Here is a 20,290-nt window from a genome sequence, read left to right on the forward strand (position 1 = left end):
GACCAGTGGCCTCAAAGCAAGAAGTTACAACTGGATCTTCAAGGATCTCCCACAGATACATTTCCTCAGAGACGCCTCTTTTACAATATGTATTTAGTCCCTATAGGTTATTTCTTTGGTAATGGTGGTTTAGAAATTAGTTCTAACATTACTGTTACCTCACTGATCAGTAATGTGATTTGGGCCATTAGCAAAATCATAATTGTGCTATTATTTACAGGTTGATTCAGCTACTCTTTACTAAATGCCTATGATGCAGTCAGCACTATGTTAAACAATTGAAATACAATGTTAACCACATAAGACGTTTTCTCACGGTCTCTGATCTTAACACAGGATGTGTGGTCAAAAAGACAATAATGCTGAGAAAAAAATGTTAGTTTTTTGCTAGATAATGGAGCATATATCAGTGGGGACCCCATCTAGCCTGAGACCGAGGAACGACTCTCAGACAGTGTGATATTTAAACCGACAGATTAAGAATTTAGCTAGGTGAAGGGATCAGGGGAGTAGAGGAGAGAAGAAAGCAATACATTCTTGGCAATTGAAAAAGTATTTTAGCAGGATCAGAGACAATACGAGTTAAATACACTAGGTGGGGAACACAGAAACAAGAGTCTATAAGAATGAACCAAAACAAACTATTTACTGTCATGTAACTCATGCTAAACAGTGTTTTATGCTAAGTAAGAGTACTGAGTGGCTTCATTCAGAAGGATGATATAATTAAATCGACATTTTCAAAAGATTATTCTCTGTGCATCAATTTTTCATATGCAAAAGGGCTAACGTGGTCCCTTGTAGCTTTCAAATTCTGTGAGACACAAATTACAAGTCTTGGCAGATTTGTTCAGCAATCCGTATATTGGAGTAATTGTCATTCCGAAAGACCATTGGCTTGGGTAACAAAATCCATTATCGGAGAATGCCTATGGTGAACTGATTCTGGAAAGAGACACGAGCTCATCTCCCACTTCCCTTGGGCAAGACAGTGATGGCAGGAGAGTGGATCTGTCCAAAAGTAATTCTGTACATTGTCTCCCACCCTATTCTCATTCCTGTTTTGGCCTTGCATGCAGGGTGTATATTTCTGTTTTCATTAAAAAACAAGAGGCTATGTATGGTCCTGAGTCCTTCATACCAGGGAGATTATAAATGAAGATCATAATGATAATATGAATAATATTTGAGTGCAATGTGCCAGGCACTTTGTTAATTATTTTTTGATAGAGTTCTCATCGGAGCTCATCAACCACTATAGGCGTTGTGTACTGTCATTATTCTTCCCATTTTAAAGATAGGAAACTCATACATAGAAAGTTACTTCTGTTGCCCCAGTTCATTCCTTGTGAGGTTCTACCAAAATCCGAAAATCCCAGCATTCTCTAGCCCTTTGGAACTTTATGCTCTAAGGCATCCAATAACAATAGATGGGGTTCCTCACATGCACACTCTTGTACCATTTAAGTTATGTTTTGTGGAGTGAAGCAGAGAGGAGTGCAAAGGTGTCTCTGAAAACATGGGGTCCATCAGGCCTCACCTATATGTACAGAAGCCACTGCTTTTATCCTCGTGATCCCTGTTCCCAGCTCTGCAGCTCATTGTTTATCAGGAAAAAAGGCGCATTTAGGGATCTGACTAGTATTTACATTCCCAGTAATAAGCTGGTTTACAAACAATGAAGAACAAGCCCTCCTTACCATAAAATTCAGAATTTTATCCACCCGAATCATTTTCTTTTATCTGGAGGGAACTTCTCCTTGGTTTTCCAGATGCTGAAGCGATTTGTATCGGCTCAGGTTTTCCTGCGGGTGACAGGGTAGCATCCTGGCAGAGAAATGGTGAGGAGAAAAAGAAATGCTCATTAAGAGGAAATTCTGTTACATGTGTCACATGCATGCTTTCACATCCACACTGAGAAATTTTAAAGTCTGAACAAGGATACTTTGCCTGCTTTATCTCTGCTTTTCCTCATCCATCCCTGCCTCTCTGAAAATACAAGGCAGTGAGAAAGTAGGGACTTCACATGTGCTCTGCAGCGTGAATTAACGCACTGTTGCTTATGGGTAAAAAAATACAATTTTGATAGGGAAAGAGGAAACGGAGACTTGGTAGAAAATTACGGCTGTAAGAATCTTAGAGCAATGAAATTCTTCGCTTGCGGGACCACAGTTGTCCCATCTTTGACCCTTTCTTCATTCACAAATTAGGAAAAATAATAGTACTGTCTCCCAGGTAGTTTTAAGGACCATATGAATACTAGATAGAAAACAGTGAACATAGTTCTGGCAACTATAATTATATAATTTTGTATTTTATATATAATATTTCAAAACATTTAACACAGTTCTATATTCTATAATACAAGATATAAAATTACAAAATGTTTACAAAATTACAATCACAAAAATAGCTGTCTAAATTAGGTATAGAAATGGTACTCTAGGGACGCCTGAGTGGCTCAGTCGGTTAAGCGTCCGACTTCGGCTCAGGTCATGATCTCGCCGTTCATGAGTTCGAGCCCCGCGTCGGGCTCTATGCTAACAGCTCAGAGCCTGGAGTGAGCTTCAGATTCTGTGTCGCCTTCTCTCTCTGACCCTCCCTCACTTGTGCTCTGTCTCTACCAAAAATAAGTAAATGTAAAGAAAGTTTTTTTAATAAAAAAAGAAATGGTACTCTGTAAGATTTCTTTAAAATTGGAAAATAATGATTATAATAATGCCTTTCACTCACTTCTTTTTTACCCCATTAAAACCCTCACACTTTAAGCCATGATTTAATCAGGATTATGGTAAAAATTAAATAACATGCACAGTGACAAAACAATATATTTTATGTAGTAAGTGCTTCATAAAAATGAACTATCGGTGCACCTGGGTGGCTCAGTTGGTAAAGTGCCCAAGATTTCAGCTCAGGTCATGCTCTTACAGCTTGTGACATTGAGCCCCGTTCTGGGCCCCGTGCTGAGCACGGAGCCTGCTTAAGATTCTCTCTTTCTTGGGGCCTCTGGGTGCCTCGGTCGGTTAAGCGTCCGACTTTGGCTCAGATCATGATCTCACGGTTCGTGAGTTCAAGCCCCGCATCGGGCACTGGGCTAACAGCTCAGAGCCTGGAACCTGCTTCAGATTCTGTGTCTCCCACTCTCTCTGCTCCTCCCCTGCTCACGCTCTCTCTCTCTCAAAAGCAAAATAAATTTAAAAAAAAAGATTCTCTCTTTCTCCCCAGCTCTGCCTCTCCCCCATCCTCACACATAGGGTCTGTCTCTCTCTCTCTCTCTCTCTCCCTCTCAAAAAAAAAAAAAAAAAAAAAAGAGCTATTGAAAGACAGTATAGAGCTAAGTGACGCTGTCTAGAGTCACAGTAATGGAGTTTGAATACTGGTTCCATCACTAACTAGATGGGTGACTTCTGTTCCTCTATGTAACTAACTATATAATCATATTTAGAATAGCATATTGCAATTACTAAATAAAGAGAAAGACAGTCACCTCGTAAATTATCAAAACCAGGTTTAAATCCAAGCCTTCCAATCCAGGGTCTGTTGCTTTCTGAGACTACAAATAAAAAAAATCTCACTTCGTCATTTTTCCTTTTTTTTCCAACCCTCTATAAAAACACAGAGGAGGGACATAGTCAGCTGAGTGTCCAGCTCTTGGTTTCAGCTCTGGTCATGATCTTGAGGTTTGCGGGTTTGAGCTCCACATTGGGCTCTGTGCTGACCATGCAGAGATTACTTGGGATTCCCTCTCTCTCTCCCTCTCTTTCTGCCCCTCCCCTGCTCATGCACTCTCTATCTCAAAGTAAATAAACTTAAAAAAACAAACAAAAAACAGAGAAGCATCCTGCCTTTGATGAAATAGCAGGGAATCAAAACCACAGACATGTGTAAAAGGGTAAATCCAAGGCATCACTCCCCGACACCTGAATCTCTCCTCATTGCTCACTGGTGGCTGTTTACCCACACACACATTCTTCCCGAACTCTCTGCCCCACACAGAGACTGGGAAACAAGGCCACTTTGCTTGGAAGAAGGGTGCTCATAGCCCTTCACTGCATTTCTAATGTGCTACATAACATTCCCGAAGGATCAAGTCAAACCTATTTACTTCTATTTGTTTAAACCCACCTAGCTCAATTGTCGGCTTTGAGCCTTTATTCAGAAAAAATAAATGATAAACCAAAATTCTCGCAGACAAAACTCTTTGGAGTTCAAGTGCTGGGAAATATAACACGGTTGGTCTTTTCATTTTCGGTTCCTCTGGCAACAAATGCACCACAAGAGTTCTCCAAATTCCTCAGTCCTGCTGCTCAGAGAGTTTGACTGGCCATTTTGAAGATCTTGAGATAACAAAGGATTCTAGGTTTATATGTTTCAGTTAATGAAATTTTCAGGAATAATATCGCCGAGCATTTATACCTGGCGGTGCTTTTTGTCCCTTCATTGAAGCATTTAAGCAGATGCCAGGCTACTTCCTAAGAATGCACAAGTCTGGTGGGTGCCATTGCTTTGCCTGCTGAGAATCCCTCCCTGTGTCTTCCGTAAGGTGCTTTTCCCACACACCCAGCAGGCTTCCAATGGAAGCATTCATGTTCTTACTTGACTCTGGATCTCTGGATGAAGATTATGGGTCTATGAAGAGACAAATAAGTCAAAAGAGACTTTTGACTCTGGTGGTCAAATAAGACCACCAGAGACTTTTCCTGATACTTTTCAAACTAAAGGAGAGAACGCAAAGGTGTAGACTTGAAGATTCGGGGCTGTCAAGCCGGAATCCTTATGTTCCTATCAATTCCTTCACTTCAAGTTAAAAGTCATCAGACGGGGTGCCTGGGTGGCTCAGTTCTTTGTCTCCAACTCTTGATTTCGGCTCAGGTCATGATCTCACAGTTCATAGGATCAAGTCCCTCATCAGGCTCCAGGCTGACAGCATGGAACCTACTTGAGATTCTCTCTCTCCCTCTCTCTCTCTGCCTCTCCCTTGCTTGCTCAAATGCTCATGGACTCTCTCTATAAGTAAATAAATGAATGAATGAATGAATGAATAAATAAATAAATAAACAAACTTAAAAAAAAGTAAAGAAAGAAAGTAACCAGAAAGATGGAACACAGAGAATTTTTAGGGCAGTGAAAATACTCTGTATGCTACTATATCGACGAATATGCGTATCATTACACATTTGTCCAAACCCATGCAATGACAGCACCAGGAGTGAAGCATAATGTAGGTTATGAATTTTGAGTGATTACGATGTGTCCTCATAGGTTCACCAATTGTATTAAATGTAGCGCTGTGGTGGGGTTTGCGGATGATGGGAAAGGCTGTGCATGTGTCGGGGCCTGGGCCATATGGTAAATCTCTGTACCTTCCCTTCAATTTTGCCGCTTACCTAAAATTGCTCTTAAAACACAAAGTCTTCATGTTTTAAAAAAATGTAAAAAATTGCATAGAATTAATATCTACAAACAAATCCCAGTCAGTACAAGTACAAGGATCACTCTTGTACAAGGATCACTCTTGTACAAGGATCACTCTCGTACTACTCAACCCTTTATCGCTCATGAACCTGTAGGGAACAGATCTGAGTGATGAAGAAGGAAGGTCCCTGATCCTTCAAGACTATGTCTAGTTACCCATGAACTAGACACGTCTGTTCTTCCAATAGATTCTCCTTTTTTTGCCCCCCTCCCCCCCACCAAAAGTAAATGATTAGATCATGAGCTTCGAGTAATAGCAAATGGGACACCATGGAGTTCTATTCTTTAATGACTCTGGGTCTACCTCAGACTAACCGTGCATGTTGCCCTTTGGTGTGGCTTTTACTATTTAACATTGCCCTGCTGTGACTCCGAGTGAAGAGGGAAATAGCCAGTTTGGGACGTGTAAATCCCTGCGACAGAAAAAGGAAATTCAGTCCTTGCTTTCCAGGGAGAACCTGATAAGATTATGAGAAGATAAATGTTAATACATGGTAGAAAGACACCACCCCCTCAGGATAAAATCCGAAGTCATTGTTTTTCTCTTTACTTAGAAAACTTAATAGATGTCTTCATCTTGAATTCATTCTCTCTCAACCTCTGGGTTTTACATGCCCTTTTAGATGGCATTAGCCTTTCATTTCATTTTTTTTCCCTTCCTGAAGAATACAACAAAGATTATTTAAAACAGGGAAACTGGGTTTATTGATCCTGAAGTGGTACTTTATTGAATTGTCCTTAAGTCTATCTATCTATCTATCTCTCTAGCGTCTAACACCTATCTATCAAGTAGGCTTCATTGCTCCCCAGATTAAAGGGGTATGGATTAAGTTAGAAACCAACCAGGCAGTATAGAACTAGAGAAACCTAGGAAACTTCATGGACTTCCTTGTGGGGAGGTATTTTAGTATAGGTATAGCATAAACTTGTAAGTATCTGTATAAGCTGGAAAGGAGGGACATAAAATGCATTAGTTGAGAATAGATTTACCTAACTTGTTGAAATTTTTCTCAGAATTGTAAGTCTGTTCATGTTTATGTGTAAACAATCATTGGCTAAAAGATAAAATTATCAGGGTGCCTGGGTGGCTCAGTTCGTTAAGCATCCAATTCTTGATTTTGGCTCAGGTCATGCTTTCACAGTTAATGAATTCAAGCCCCACATCAAGCCCCCCTCCCTGACAGCAGGGAGCCTCTTGGGATTCTCTCTCTCCCTCTCTCTCTCTGTCCCTCCCCCACCACACTCTCTCTCTCAAAAATAAATGAACACTGAAGGAATAAATAAAATATAAAATAAAAGGTCATGACAATCTAGCCCTTGCTTATGTCTCCTCCCACTTTCTTATCATATTGTCTAGTTGTAGTAATGGTGCCCTTTTGAGTTCATGAATTATTGTTCTAATAAATTGGGGTCTTTCCACATGTTCTGCTCTGTGCCAGGAACTCTCCTGCCTTCTGTTCCCTTAGCTCTATCTTACTCAAACTTCAGGCTCATTCTTTGTATCGTTTCTTGCAGAATGCCTTCCATGATATCTCACAGATGGGGCTGGGTGCTTCTCCTAAGTGCTCTTGTGTTTGTGATGTTGTGTATGTGTTTGCTAATATAGTACCTTATTCAGTGCCTTCTAATGGCCTGTTTCCCCTATTCGTTTATAAACTCTCTGAGAAGGAAGCCTCTGTCTTGTTCAACTTTACATTCACATAGGAGAGCAAAGAGTCATAGAGTAGGTGCTCAAGAGAGATTTATGGAATGAACTCTGGTGTATTATAATTAAAACATTAGAAAATGAAAGAATTTCCCATTTTATTTATTATTTAGGACCAAGTCTGCAACAAGTGTAAGTGACTGGAAGATGTTTAGTCTTAAAAGATTGAATCTGAGTGGAAAAGAGAATTTTAAAATATGATTTCTTGTCACCGTGATGGATATATTTGTAATATGACATTAAATTCAAAGTTTCTACTGAGAGGCTAAAATATAGCAGATAGCAGATATCTCTGAGTGTAAGACAGATTTATCCTCCCAGAGAAATCTTTGAAGTCACTACTTGAGAACTAGCTGCAGGTCTCTTGGATCTGTCCTCTCAGATTGAGCATATTAAAAAGGCACAAAAGGAAACTGTGAGAAGGGTTCCTTAGCAGAGAACCAATGGAGTACTTAGTTTCATGCTGAGAACTGCTCTCTCTCTCTTATTCTCTCTCTCTGTCTCTCTCCGTCTCTCTCTCTCACACACACACGCACACACGCACATATGCGCGCACACGCACACACACACACACACACACACACACACCAGCACCTGAGGGAGACACTGGTGGGGGAGACTCAACCTTCTTCCTCTCAGGCTTAAAACTGAAGGCCTTCAGTGGGCTCTCTCATAAAATTTAATATTTTTTACCAGGTTTAGAAAGCGGACATGTGTCTGATCCACTTGTGTGAAATTCAGAAGGCAAAGGAGATGATCTGGCAGCTGATTAGTGAGGGAGAAGTGACTCGGAAGGGTAGTCCTGCACCCCCCTCAGTTTTCAAGGTAGAAGACATGTGAGCATTCCCCATGGACCCGATGTGGGTCATGCAAGAGAAAGAAAGCCAGTCAGGGTCCAGGCTCATTGTCTTATCTTCAAGAGGACTGCTCGGAGGGCAAGACAACTCTGATAGGGAGGGGTCTGTGTGGAGTGGACTTCAAAAGGCAGTCAGCCTCTAGAGGAAAACATATTGTCCACATCCAAAGGTCCAGGGGGAAACCACTAAACAATTAAGGAAAGCACCCCCAGAGAGTCACTGCCCAATATCTGACAGGCCCAAAATACACAAAGCCATTTCAACAGATTGCCATATCAGCAAAAACACCTGGACACCGTTATTCTCCTTTCCCCCAAACTCCAACCTCCATGTCAGGGTGAAGTAAGAGAGACAGGAAAAATAAAGAAATAAAAAGCCACCCAGATTCCCTTATGCAAAGACAGGCGCCCTGCATGTGCTTCAAAACCCAATGTGAACATGGTTTATGGAACAAGACAAAAGCAACAGCTTTCCAGAAAAGTATGAAGAAGAGATTTATAGAGGAAATATAACCCACAGAAACAAAACAAATTTAAAAAAAAATATTTTTTAACCTTTATTCTTTGGTTTAGCTGTTTTTGCTCGAGTTACGCCCTAAGGACAATAAGGCAGTCTTTAATCCTAACTTTAGTTTGTAGACATATCTCCGGACATAGAGGCAGAACACCAAGCTCCACTGCATCTCTGCAGGAATAATCACTGATGAAATGGTGTGAGCACCATATGGCAATGCTAGATTATCCCTCGTCCCAAAGGGAGTTAAAAAAATTTAAATGCTACTCAGCAGCAACACAATCAAGTATTCAAATTAAATCATTTTCATTCAATTCACTGAGAAAAAATGCAATTTTACCCAATTAATAAAAGGGAAAGAAAATAACAACACAAAAAGACTTCTTAGGACAACTGACTCCAGAGAGAAGACAAATATGGGAGTCGAGTTGATGGACAGGAAAGAGTAGCTCCCATGGGAACAAAGGGATAGAAATTGGTGAGAGAAGGGTGGGGGTAGACACAGATGGGGTTCATTGGACTTTGGGCTATCATGTCATACGTGCCATAGCTACAAAGGAACTAACCACTTTATTTTACAGGTAAGGAAGAGAAATTAATTTCCAGGTAAGGGCACATAATGTGTGTCAAAACTGAGACTCACGCCTAGGTTTTTTGACTGTAAATATCAAGGTCATTCCTCTTCGTTTCTCTGATCCTGCCTTCCAACACAAGCGCCAGTGTGATATTCTTAGAGGACATCGGCAATGTTCTTAGAGAAGAACATTAAAAATAAACCATAGGGGAAGAATCCTAAAGGACATAGGAGTAGAAAGATCAATACTCATGAATAAATAGGAACAAAAATGTTTCCACTGCGAAAGATTTAGTGTCTGCAGGCCATAAATTTCAGGGGTCTGAGAATAAGGAAAGAACCAATAGAAGATGGAACCAATAGAATAATGGAAATAACCATCCCTTAATACATGGTTCAAAAAGTCTTCATTAAGGCATGAGGGGTTGGAGGTTGAGGAAAAGCCTATTAAAAGCTTTGAGCTACTGGGGTGCCTGGGTGGCTCAGTCAGTTAAGCGTCTGACTTCAGCTCAGGTCATGATCTCACCATTTGTGAGTTCAAGCCCCGCATCAGGCTCTGTGCTGACAGCTCAGAGGCTGGAGCCCTCTTCGGCCTCTGTGTCTCCTCTCTCTGTCCCTTCCCTGTTCATACTCTGCATGTGTCTCTCTCTCTCTCTTAAAAATAAACATTAAAAAAAATTTTGGAAAAGAAAAAAAAGTTTTGAGCTACTTTGAAAGAGGGAAAATTCTAAATATAAGGAATTACTATAAATTTTCCTTTTTCTGGAGAATCTAGGACCTGTGATTTATTGTGTGACTTTCACCATAAGAATGAAAAAGACATTGCCACTTTTCCTCCCTCATGAGGTGTTTACCATAGGGAGAAAGACACAGGAACCCTTTCTGACTCACTTTGTATGGCCGTCCCTTCCTATTCATTTTGCTGCAAGAGACCATTAAGCCCAGCTGTGCACAGCACTGCTAATGGAAATAGATGGTGAGCGATTTGATGGATATGACAACAGGGTGAGACTTCACACCCCAGATTTTATGCTGACGAGTTAGCAAGAAAAGGATCTCTTGACTCAGCGTGGAGGACTTCAAGAGGCACCTCTTGCCTTCGCTTCGTCCCTTAGAGATTAACGGGCAATGGGGTCAGGAATTCTCTCTGACAAAGGGTTAGCATTCATAGACTGGCTGAAGAGAGTCCAAGAGCCTCTTCATATACCACCTTTACAAGAAACACAATCTCAGTGTTCTCACTAACTATGTTAGGTTAATCCTACTGGAACATGAGAGGGAAAATAAATTGCAACTGGCTGAAGAACGCAAGTGAAATGGCTTGCTTCTTGCTTAATTTCTCAAACCTCTGCCCTCTGCTTCATAGAGTAAGAGTTCAAACCACTGAGAAACACTATGAGTCACCTATGGACTTACAGCCTGATTTGGATCCTGTAAGCACTTTTCAGGGAGAAAATGGCACCCTCCGACTTGAAGACCTTGCAATAGAATCAATTAAAATATTCCACCGAAGTGTATGACATGGGGTGAGTCACCAGGGTAAATGTCTCAGTCCAAAGTTTAAAGCAGGTCAGACAAGAGGGGGCAGTCATGCTTGTCATGGTCGTGTTTCCGTGTAAGCATGTGTGGGAAAAGAAACACAAATGCATGGTACATTTAAGTAGTCAAGAATCACCACTAAATAAGCACCTTCCATGTGGCTCATACAGTCTGGATGTCAAATCAGAAGCATGAGCGACAGGTCTCCAACTCTTGAGATGCAGTCGGGACCCAATCTCTGCTTATCCCCAGTGAATGCCAGAAACTCATAATGTAGACAATAAGTACAAATTAATCTGGTTTGACACAGAGGTAAAATATGTTTGCCCTGACGCTCTTTTTCATCATGTTTGCATATGATATACAATGACATTGAACTATCTTTCAGATCAAAATTGACATGAAATAATTTAAGGCAATGCACGGTAACAATATGAGCACTGGACAGAGAGACCAGTGGTTTAAGTCTTCTATTTCTGCCTATAGAGCCTTGGACAAAAGGGCTCTCTTTCTTCATCTATAAAAATCAATAATATGCTGATGCTTGCTTTATCTACTTCACAGTATTTTTTAGGAATATCCTGGAAGCAAAAGGCCAGTTAAATTGCATGGGAGGCCAGGGGTCTTGATATGGTACCCTAGCAGTGACAGGACATATGGTAATAGGGTCTGGCTTAGGGCTGGAAAAATGTGAAAAGAAAAGGACCTTAGGTCGAGTGATTTTTTTTAATGCTTTGTTTTTAATTATGAAATAATTAAACACATAGAAAAATATGAAAAAGAATATAACCAAAATCTGTGTATCTACCAAAAAAAGAAATTTAAATATCAAAATTGTGTCACATTTGTTCAAGGATTCTTATGGAAAGAAGAGAAGGAAGGAAGGAAGGAAGGACAAAAGGAAGGAAGGAAGATGGAATAAAGGAAGGATGGGAGGAAGGAAAGAAAGAAAAATAAAAGAATAGGAAACTTTCCACGTACAAAAAAAATGTATCATTTTTCTTCATTTCCTCTTCAGATGTCACCGCTGTCCCCTCTTTGAATGTATTATTTCTCTGTATTTTTATAACTATATTCATGGATAAGACTAGCTTCTTGCCTTATAAATCATATCATTCTCTACCTATCCTTTGGTGACTTCTTTTTTTTTACACAATATTATGTTTTCATATTTTTTCCATGCATGTAAATATTTGAATTATTCTTTTAAGTTTATTTTTATTTATTTTGAGGGGGGTTAGAGAGAGAGGGAGAGAGAATCCCAAGTAGGCTCTGCACTGTCAGCAGAGAGCTCTACTCTGGGCTTGATGTCCCACACCAGAAGATCATGACCCGAGCCAAAATCATGACTGAGCCACCCAAGCACCCCCTGAATTATTTTTAAATGTATTTTTAAATGTCCTCTTTTGTGTGAGTATAGTAGTCCCCTTCTGTGGGACAGTTACATTGTTTCCACATTGTCACTATTAAGACTGCCATAGTATGCATCCTTCTACATGGAATTTATGAAAAGATAAGCCATTCTCTAGGGTAGAACCTCATGTACTCGTTCTGGCTAAAAAGACCATGCCTTTATTATTGTACCAGCCAGCACCCACCAACAATATTCTTTTCTCCCCACATCTTTGCAATCACTTGGCTTTATTGGGTGTACTAAAGTTTGTAAATCTGTGAATAGTATCTTATTGCTATTTTAATTTTATTTCTTTATTTTTTAAACTTTATATACTTAATTATTTTGAGAGAGACAGAGACAGTGTGAGTGGGGTAGGGGCAGGGAGAGAGAGAAACTCCCCAAGCAGGCTCCATGATGCCAGCTCAGAGCCCGAGGCACGACTCAAACTCAAGAAATCCCCAGATCATGACCTGAGCCAAAACCAAAAGTTGGATGCTTAACCGATTGAGCCACCCAGGTCCCCTGCTATTTTAACTTTAATTCCCCTTATTGTTGATATGACCAAGCATTTCTTTAATCTAATTATTGAGACTTCCAGTACCTTCTCTGAGAATTTCATGTTTATATTGTCTGTCCTTTTGTGAATTAAGCTATTTTTGTTATTTTTATGAGTTATTTATATATTTTAGATATGAATCTTTTGGTGGATTTTCAGTTTCTATTTTTTTAATTGATTACTAATTTTATTATATAGGAGTGAGAGAAGATATTTGATCAATCAACTCTGGTTCTCAATTTTTTTTGGTAGTTCTGTTTTGTGCTCTCTTACATAGACAATTTTTACAATGGTCTTGAAAGGATTGTATGCTCACGAACATTGAGTGCAATATTCTATGCATGTTTGTTAGAGCAGGCTTGTTCTGTGTTACTTAAATCATCTATGGTCTGTGTAATTTGACTGCTCAATTTTTTTGGAGAGAAGTGTGTTAAAATTTTAAAAACCATGCTTGTTGATTAGTCAATTTCTCATTGAAATTCTGTCAGTTTTTGCTTGACATGTTTTGAAGCTATATTGTGAGATCTCTACTGAAAAAAATTTGGGTTATTTCTAAATACTTACTATTACCAATCATGCTACACTGAACAGTCATAAACCTAAATTCTCAGACATATATGTATGTATATCCATAGGGTTAAATCCTAGAAGGAACCAGATCAAAGCATATGTGTGCATTTTTAATAATCAGAGAGACTTTACCAAGTGATCCTTCCTACAGTTTAAACTGAAGAAACCGATTGGAAAAAAAAGTGCCTCATTAGAGCTGCATAAATTTTGAGTTAATAATGACTACCATTGGAGAATAAGGACCTTAGTCAAACTTGGAGAAATCTTTAGAAAGTTTTACCTTCCACTTTTTCAACTCCAGCTCTCTTCTCTGCATCTTGATAAGGTGGCTGCCTTTGCTACAGAATCTTAAAATAAATCCATTTCCATTTTCAGAAAACTTTGATTTTGTTCTAATACCTATATATATATTTTTTTCACCTGTTTCTTTGGCATTCGCGGGTGTCACTGTTATATACTTGGATGAAAAGACTGAACAGTCACATCTGCTATCTTGCGAATCAGAGTATACTTCTCGAAATGAGAGCATTAGAGATAAGCTGCCCCTGCTTTGCCAGCAACTATGAAAAACACATAACAAAAAAGGAGCCCAGAGTCTTTGAAGAATATTCTTGATAAATTTTGCAAGTTCCAATTTTCATCTTCTTGAAAAATGTTACGATGTTCCCTCTGAATCACCGATAAAGTTGTTACCAGTAAAATTAAGCAGACATTTTGTCTACTTGTTAAAGCTAAAATGCAGGCATCCAAACTGTGCACAATGGCTATGTCTTTCTTCAGAAGACATACAGCTGATTTTTTTTCCTTAAAAACAGGATGCAAAAGCGTAGGGAAAGTATCATTGGTTTATTAGTAGATGATACTCACTTTCAGGGAAAATTATTTCTTCCGGGGGAGGCTTCCATGGGTTGAGGAAGAGGCAGGAAGTCAGACTGAGATCATCAGAATCCCAACTTAAGACTTAAAACGTGTACTCTTAAATAATCGATTTCTCTCTGCTTTGGTTTCATTACATACAAAATGGGGATAATCAGTTTACCTCAATGGCCAGTGTGTGGTATAAAGTACCTTACACAGTACCTGGCTCATATCAAGACCAGAGAATTTTATTCGGTTGCTGTCAGTCATGGAAAATCAGCATCAATAGTGGTGGTCGTATAGCAATTGTCGTGTGACCCCCATCTCATTGGCCAGTTTGATAGACAAAGATGGAATTACTACTCCCCTGTAACAGAAGAAGTGAAATGTGGAAACGTTAAGTCATAGGCCTAAAACCGCAACTCTATTATTTGATAGGTAGACCAGGAAGCTCTAAGCCAGGTGTGCTGGTTGGTACCTAAGACAGAAATAGTTAAACCAGACCAAGTTCACTCAACTAGATGACTTATTTTAATGAACTCAGGCTTACTGGTGGAGGTTCTAATGGCAAGAGAAATGTGAAATTTTTATGATTTCTGATGACACAGTAAAATACACACACACACACACACACACACACACACACACACACAATCTTGGACACATCCTTTAACCACGCTGAGCCTCACATTTCACACTTGGAAAATGAAGGTAATACCTTTAAAAAACCCCACACTCTACCTGGGTGGCTCAGTCCAATTGAGCATCTAACTCTTGATTTTGGCTCAGATCATGAACCCAAGGTCATGGGATCCAGCCCCACATTGGGTTCTTTCGTACTGTACATGAAGTCTACTTGGGATTCTCTCTCTCTCTTTCTCTCTCTCTCTCTCTCTCTCTCTCTCTCAAAAAAACAAACAAAACACACACACACACACACACACACACACACACACACACACTCATTGTGAAGCTCTATGTAAGCACCTAGACTCTACGTAAGGACCTAAAACAGTGCAGGCATCGTTTTAACGAGAACAGTGACAGAAACGGTTAACACAATCACAGTTGCTAGTGATAGTAACCAGAAGTACAGCCACACAAGCAGGAAGCTAGAGGGGCTGGGAGTAAAGGGGCAGCCAATATCACACCAGCGGTAAACATAGAGCCACACCCTAGAGTCGTCACTGGCTGCCATCTCTGAAATGCCACGTGAACTTCTCTGCACTTTCAAACTCTTTTCTTCAAGCCCTGCTTCACCCTGTCTATTCCTTGAAGCCTCTTAGATGAATGACGGCTTTTTTTAACCCCACTAATTTTTTCTCAAAGATACTACCATCTTGTTTCCCTCTCTCTGTCTGGTGTCAGTTAAGCAGAGTGAAGGAAAGTGGAAAGGAGTAAAGGAAAGAGGCACAGGTCATTGCTTCTCTCCTGGACTTTACAGTCCGTTCCTCTCAAAAGCATGTGCCTTCCTGTACTCTGCTCTGAGTCACTATTTCCTGCTCACCCTTTAAAAATCATCTTAGGAACCAACTCCACAAACTTGTGCCTTACTCCTTCTCTTCTGCTCCAAGGTAGGTGCTTTGATGGTCAGTTTCATGCGTCAATTTGGCTTGGTTACAGTCCTCAGTTATTTGATCAAACACTCTTCTAAAGTGTCGCCATGAAGGTATTGTGTAGATGTGATTAAAGTCATAATCAATTGACCTTAAGTAAGAAAGATATTCTAGATAATCTGGGTAGGCCTGGTTCAACTAATTAAAAGGCCTTAGCAGCCCAGAGCGGGGACTTCTCTGTGAAAGACATTAGGCATTAGTACTCTCAAATTATAATTCTTCCTAGCGTAATTACTTTTTGGATGCCTAATAGGTAAACTCTCTTTGATAGGAGAACACCTGCCACATAGTAAACCCTCAGTATGGGTTTGCCTAATTAAATTAAATGTCTGATGGGGCGTCTGGGTGGCTCAGTCGGTTGAACCTCTGACTTCGGCTTTCACGGTCTCACGGTTCGTGAGTTCAAGCCCCACATCGGTCTCTGGGCTGACAGCTCGGAGCCTGGAGCCCGCTTCGGATTCTGTGTCTCCCTCTGTCTGCCCCTCCGCTGCTTGCACTCTGTCTCTCGCATTGTCTCAAAAATAAATAAACATTAAAAAAAAGAAAAAAAAAAGAAAAATTACTTAATTAATTAATTAATTAAATGTCTGATGACAACCCGATTTTTGGAGTCCTCACATGACAGAAGGAGGAGGGGAAAGCTCTGGGGTCTCTTATATGAAGACACTAATCCCATTCATGAGATGTCTGCCCTCACGACCTAATCACCTCCCAAAGTCCCAACTTCCTATCATCAAACTGGGGGTTAGGATTTCAACGTATGGACTTGGGGGGATGTAAGCACTTAGTCCTTGGTGCTCAGCTCTCTTTCTGCAAAAAGGTAATGATTATAGTGCCTACCACATGGAGTTGTTTTGAGTGATAGAGAAGTGCATAAAAATTCCTTAGCATACTGTCGCATATTAAGAACTTAATAGATATTTGCTAGTCTTGTTCTTGCTACTTGAAATTTGGAATAACTCTTTGTAGACTTTTCTTGAGACATATCCAATTAAATACCCAAAAACAATTAGTCTTCATAACTCTGCCTCACTCCTGGGGCTGGAATGCCTCTGGGAGTAGCAAGCGAGTTTGGCCATGGTGCCTGCTGACGTAAAGCTCTGAGACGGGCAGCTGATAACTAACAAGGTGTAGATTTCTCTTCTAGAACTTTCTCGCATATAGATGCATCTGGAACTCGATGAAATCTCAAGTCAGTATCTTTGACTTTTCATAAAAATACCAAATTCATACAAGATTATGCAATGCCTTGCTCGCTCAACTCTTCTCTGAAAAAGCCAGAAAGGAAAGGCACTGCTACCAAGGGTACCCACATCTGTGTGGCCCTATCCCATATTAATATAACGTATGTATACCTTGATCCTCATAGCAATCTTATAAAGCATGTAGAGCATTTGCAGTCTCCCTTGGACAGTTCACGAAACAAATTATTTGCGTATCGATCTATCAACTGCGTAAAGGAATTAAGAATCCATGCAGCCTAGATAAAACATTGGCGACACTTCCTACTTACAGATTTTGTTTACTAGTGTCTCTGCCCTGCGAACCCAGATCTTATGTACTCGAAATTATTATTGGGCTTCAAAAATATAGGGACAAAATATTTCCCTTTTTTTTTTTTGCAAGTTCCAACCCCAACATTATGAGTTGTACCTTGTTGAGCAATCCACTTTACATTTTCTGAGCCTCAATTTTTTTGACCATAAGGTTAGGGATAGTAATACCTCCTTAGAAGATTGTGACAATTGCTAGTAACAACACAGAAAGCGGTTCATAGAACCCTTCCATGAAATGTCAGCGACATCCTTTACTTTCAAGAGGCCATTGTATGATATAAGGACAACAGGCTGGCCAAAATGCTTGTTTCCCCAACCAGATTCAATAGGGATATATAGGTGTACCAAGCAAAATAGCCAAACGGTAAAGGGAGAAAGATTGTGGGCCATCTTCTATATTCCTCAGTGACCAGCATGGTCACTGGGTCATTTTTACTTTACCAACTTTCATCTGTGATTAAGGAAAGCAAAATGTACTTCTGTTTGACTTTCATCAAAATATCAGTACCTACTCATATGGTCTGTATTCTGCTGAACACAGGGCTGTCCTTCAGGAATATCAGTAAGAAGAGAGTTATAAAATAGTAAAAATCATCAAATTTACAAATTTCACTTATTTCCTCTATCTCCTTTTTTTTTCAATATATGAAGTTTATTGTCGAATTGGTTTCCATACAACACCCAGTGCTCATCCCAAAAGGTGCCCTCCTCAATACCCATCACCCACCCTCCATCAACCCTCAGTTTGTTCTCAGTTTTTCTATCTCCTAAATTACAATCCTTTTTCTCAAAGGATGGATGCCCTGATATATTATTCATAAAAACAGATAAAACATACTTAACCCTTCTCTGCTTAACGATATGACCAACACTGCCACTTGCCGAATTTACTTCTCTGCCTTATACCCAACCCCAAATCTGAGTTGTAAATAACTTAATAAAAATGATTTAAAACGTAAGTTAATGCTATTTATTTCCCAGAACCAACAGCATACTTTATGTCTCTCAGCTGGCGTAACATATCAAAAATTCTGATAAAATTCTTAGGATCCTAAAACATCTTTAGGAGATAGAATATTGAGCACTTTTATTAGTCATTATGTCTCAGGCACTTTGGTTTTGTCTCATTTTGGAAAGAACAGAGCACTCATAGAAGGACTCCCAGGCAGAGGCTGTTACTTCTCTCAGCTGCAAAAAGAGAAGTTACCACCCTGACATTAAAGCTACCAACTCTGTTTACTTCTGTGATTGCAGGAAGCTCAGACACTCACTCCTTCTGTTTCTTATCTTCACCCTTACCCCAGTCTCCACACTTGACCATGTGTTCCACTAATAGACCTGATCTCCCCCACCTCCCATACCCTTCCACTGTCCCCTCGGATAGCTACCAACCGTCATTTAAAAAACTGAAATTAAAAACCTCAATCTTAACTTCTTTGAAGTTTCTATTAACTTTCTTTATTTTTTCTTTTTTCTTTTTTTACTGGACTGAATGTGGGCCATCCCATGAAGATATCACTTGCCTTGAGAGCTTCTCAAGTGGAGAATGATTTTTCTCACCCCCCAAATACCTCAAAGTCATTTCCCGTTTCATTTCCAAGCCATTTATCATCTTTTTCCCATAAAAAAATCTTAGCTCTTAGATTTTCAGGTTGTAACAATCACTGTCCTTCCTTTAAAAAAAATGTTTGGGGTGCCTGGGTGGCTCAGTTGGTTAAGCGTCCGACTTCGGCTCAAGTCATGATCTCACGGTTCGAGGGTTCGAGCCCCGCATCAGGCTCTGTGCTGACAGCTCGGAGCCTAGAGCCTGGAGCCTGTTTCAGATTCTGTGTCTCCCTCTCTCTCTGACCCTCCCCCATTCATCTCTGTCTCTCTGTCTCAAAAGTAAATAAACGTTAAAAAAAAAATGTCATTTCCTTACCTCCTGACATTCCTCTCATTACTTTTAAGATGTTAAGATGCTCATCATCTCTGTCTCCACCCCTTATCTCATCACTTCCCTGAAGACACTTGAGATACTCTTGGATCATCCATTCCTGACTCTGATCGCTTTTTTTCTTCATTTTCGCATTTGCAGTTATCTTTGCCTCCATCCCAATTCAGCCTTCAGTTACCATCACCGATGTCATCCTCAGTATTCGTGCCTTTATAAGTTGCAGCTTACTGATTCAAGAAACTCCACTCAAAAACGTCATCTTTTCCTCTACTGCCCAATCATTAATTCGAATGTTATTAAGGTAAAATTTTATACATCACAGTATGTAGATCTTAAATATTGAGCTCATGTAAGTTAGGAAAATGAATATCCTTTTTTTTTCCCACTTGGCCATCATTTTTTCTGGGTTTCAAGTAATTGTAATTTAATTTAATGTCTGGTTGTATTTCTCCTCCGTGAAAGTCTTATATTACATTCCTGATACTTCATTGTTTTGTTTTTCATATATGGGTCTTTAATCTCCTTGGCCCTGAGTTTTATGCGTGGGATGTGCAGATACCCAATTTTCGCAGCATAATTTTTTATGGTGCTATAATTATCTTTTTATGGGGGTAAAATACATATAACATAAAATTTACCATTTTAATCATTCTTCAGGGTTCGGTTCAGTGGCATTAAGTGCATCTACATTGTTGTGCAACCGTCACCACTGTCCATCTCCAGAACTTCTACATCTTCCCAAACTGAAAAAGTACCCAGTGGACCCTAACTTCCCATATTTTCCTCCCACCGGCCCTTGGCAATCACCATTCTGCTTCCTGTCCATATGGATGTGATTCCTCTAAGTATTCCATTGGAGCAGAACCATATAATGCTTGTCCTTTTGTGTCTGGCTTCTTTCGCTTAGCCTTCACGCTGTAGAATGTATCAAAATTTTCTTCCTCGTTAAGGCTGAATAACACACCGTTGTATTTTTATACTACAGTTTTTATTTGTTTGTTTGTTTGTTTGTTTGTTTTATGCATTCTTCTGCCACTGGGCATTTGGGTTGTTTCTACCTTTTGGTCACTGGGAACAATGCTGCTAGGAACCTTGGCGTTCAAATACCCATCACCTTTTATTACGCGTTAATATACATG

The 20,290-nt window shown here is 39.8% G+C and overlaps 1 long non-coding RNA gene across 1 annotated transcript in view; it reads right to left on the reverse strand.

Annotated features, from left to right (window-relative positions):
• Positions 1-1,740: 1,740 nt before the first annotated feature.
• LOC106975112 (uncharacterized) overlaps positions 1,741-20,290 on the reverse strand; it is a 32,647-nt gene continuing 14,097 nt past the window's right edge. Inside the window, exons 3-4 of the long non-coding RNA XR_003420990.2 lie at positions 14,266-14,410; positions 1,741-1,827 (exon numbers count right to left, since the gene is read on the reverse strand). This is a non-coding gene — a long non-coding RNA (uncharacterized LOC106975112). The remainder of the gene's footprint in view (positions 1,828-14,265; positions 14,411-20,290) is intronic.

This window comes from Acinonyx jubatus, chromosome B1, assembly GCF_027475565.1.
Source record: "Acinonyx jubatus isolate Ajub_Pintada_27869175 chromosome B1, VMU_Ajub_asm_v1.0, whole genome shotgun sequence".
In the NCBI taxonomy this organism is placed as follows: domain Eukaryota; kingdom Metazoa; phylum Chordata; class Mammalia; order Carnivora; family Felidae; genus Acinonyx; species Acinonyx jubatus.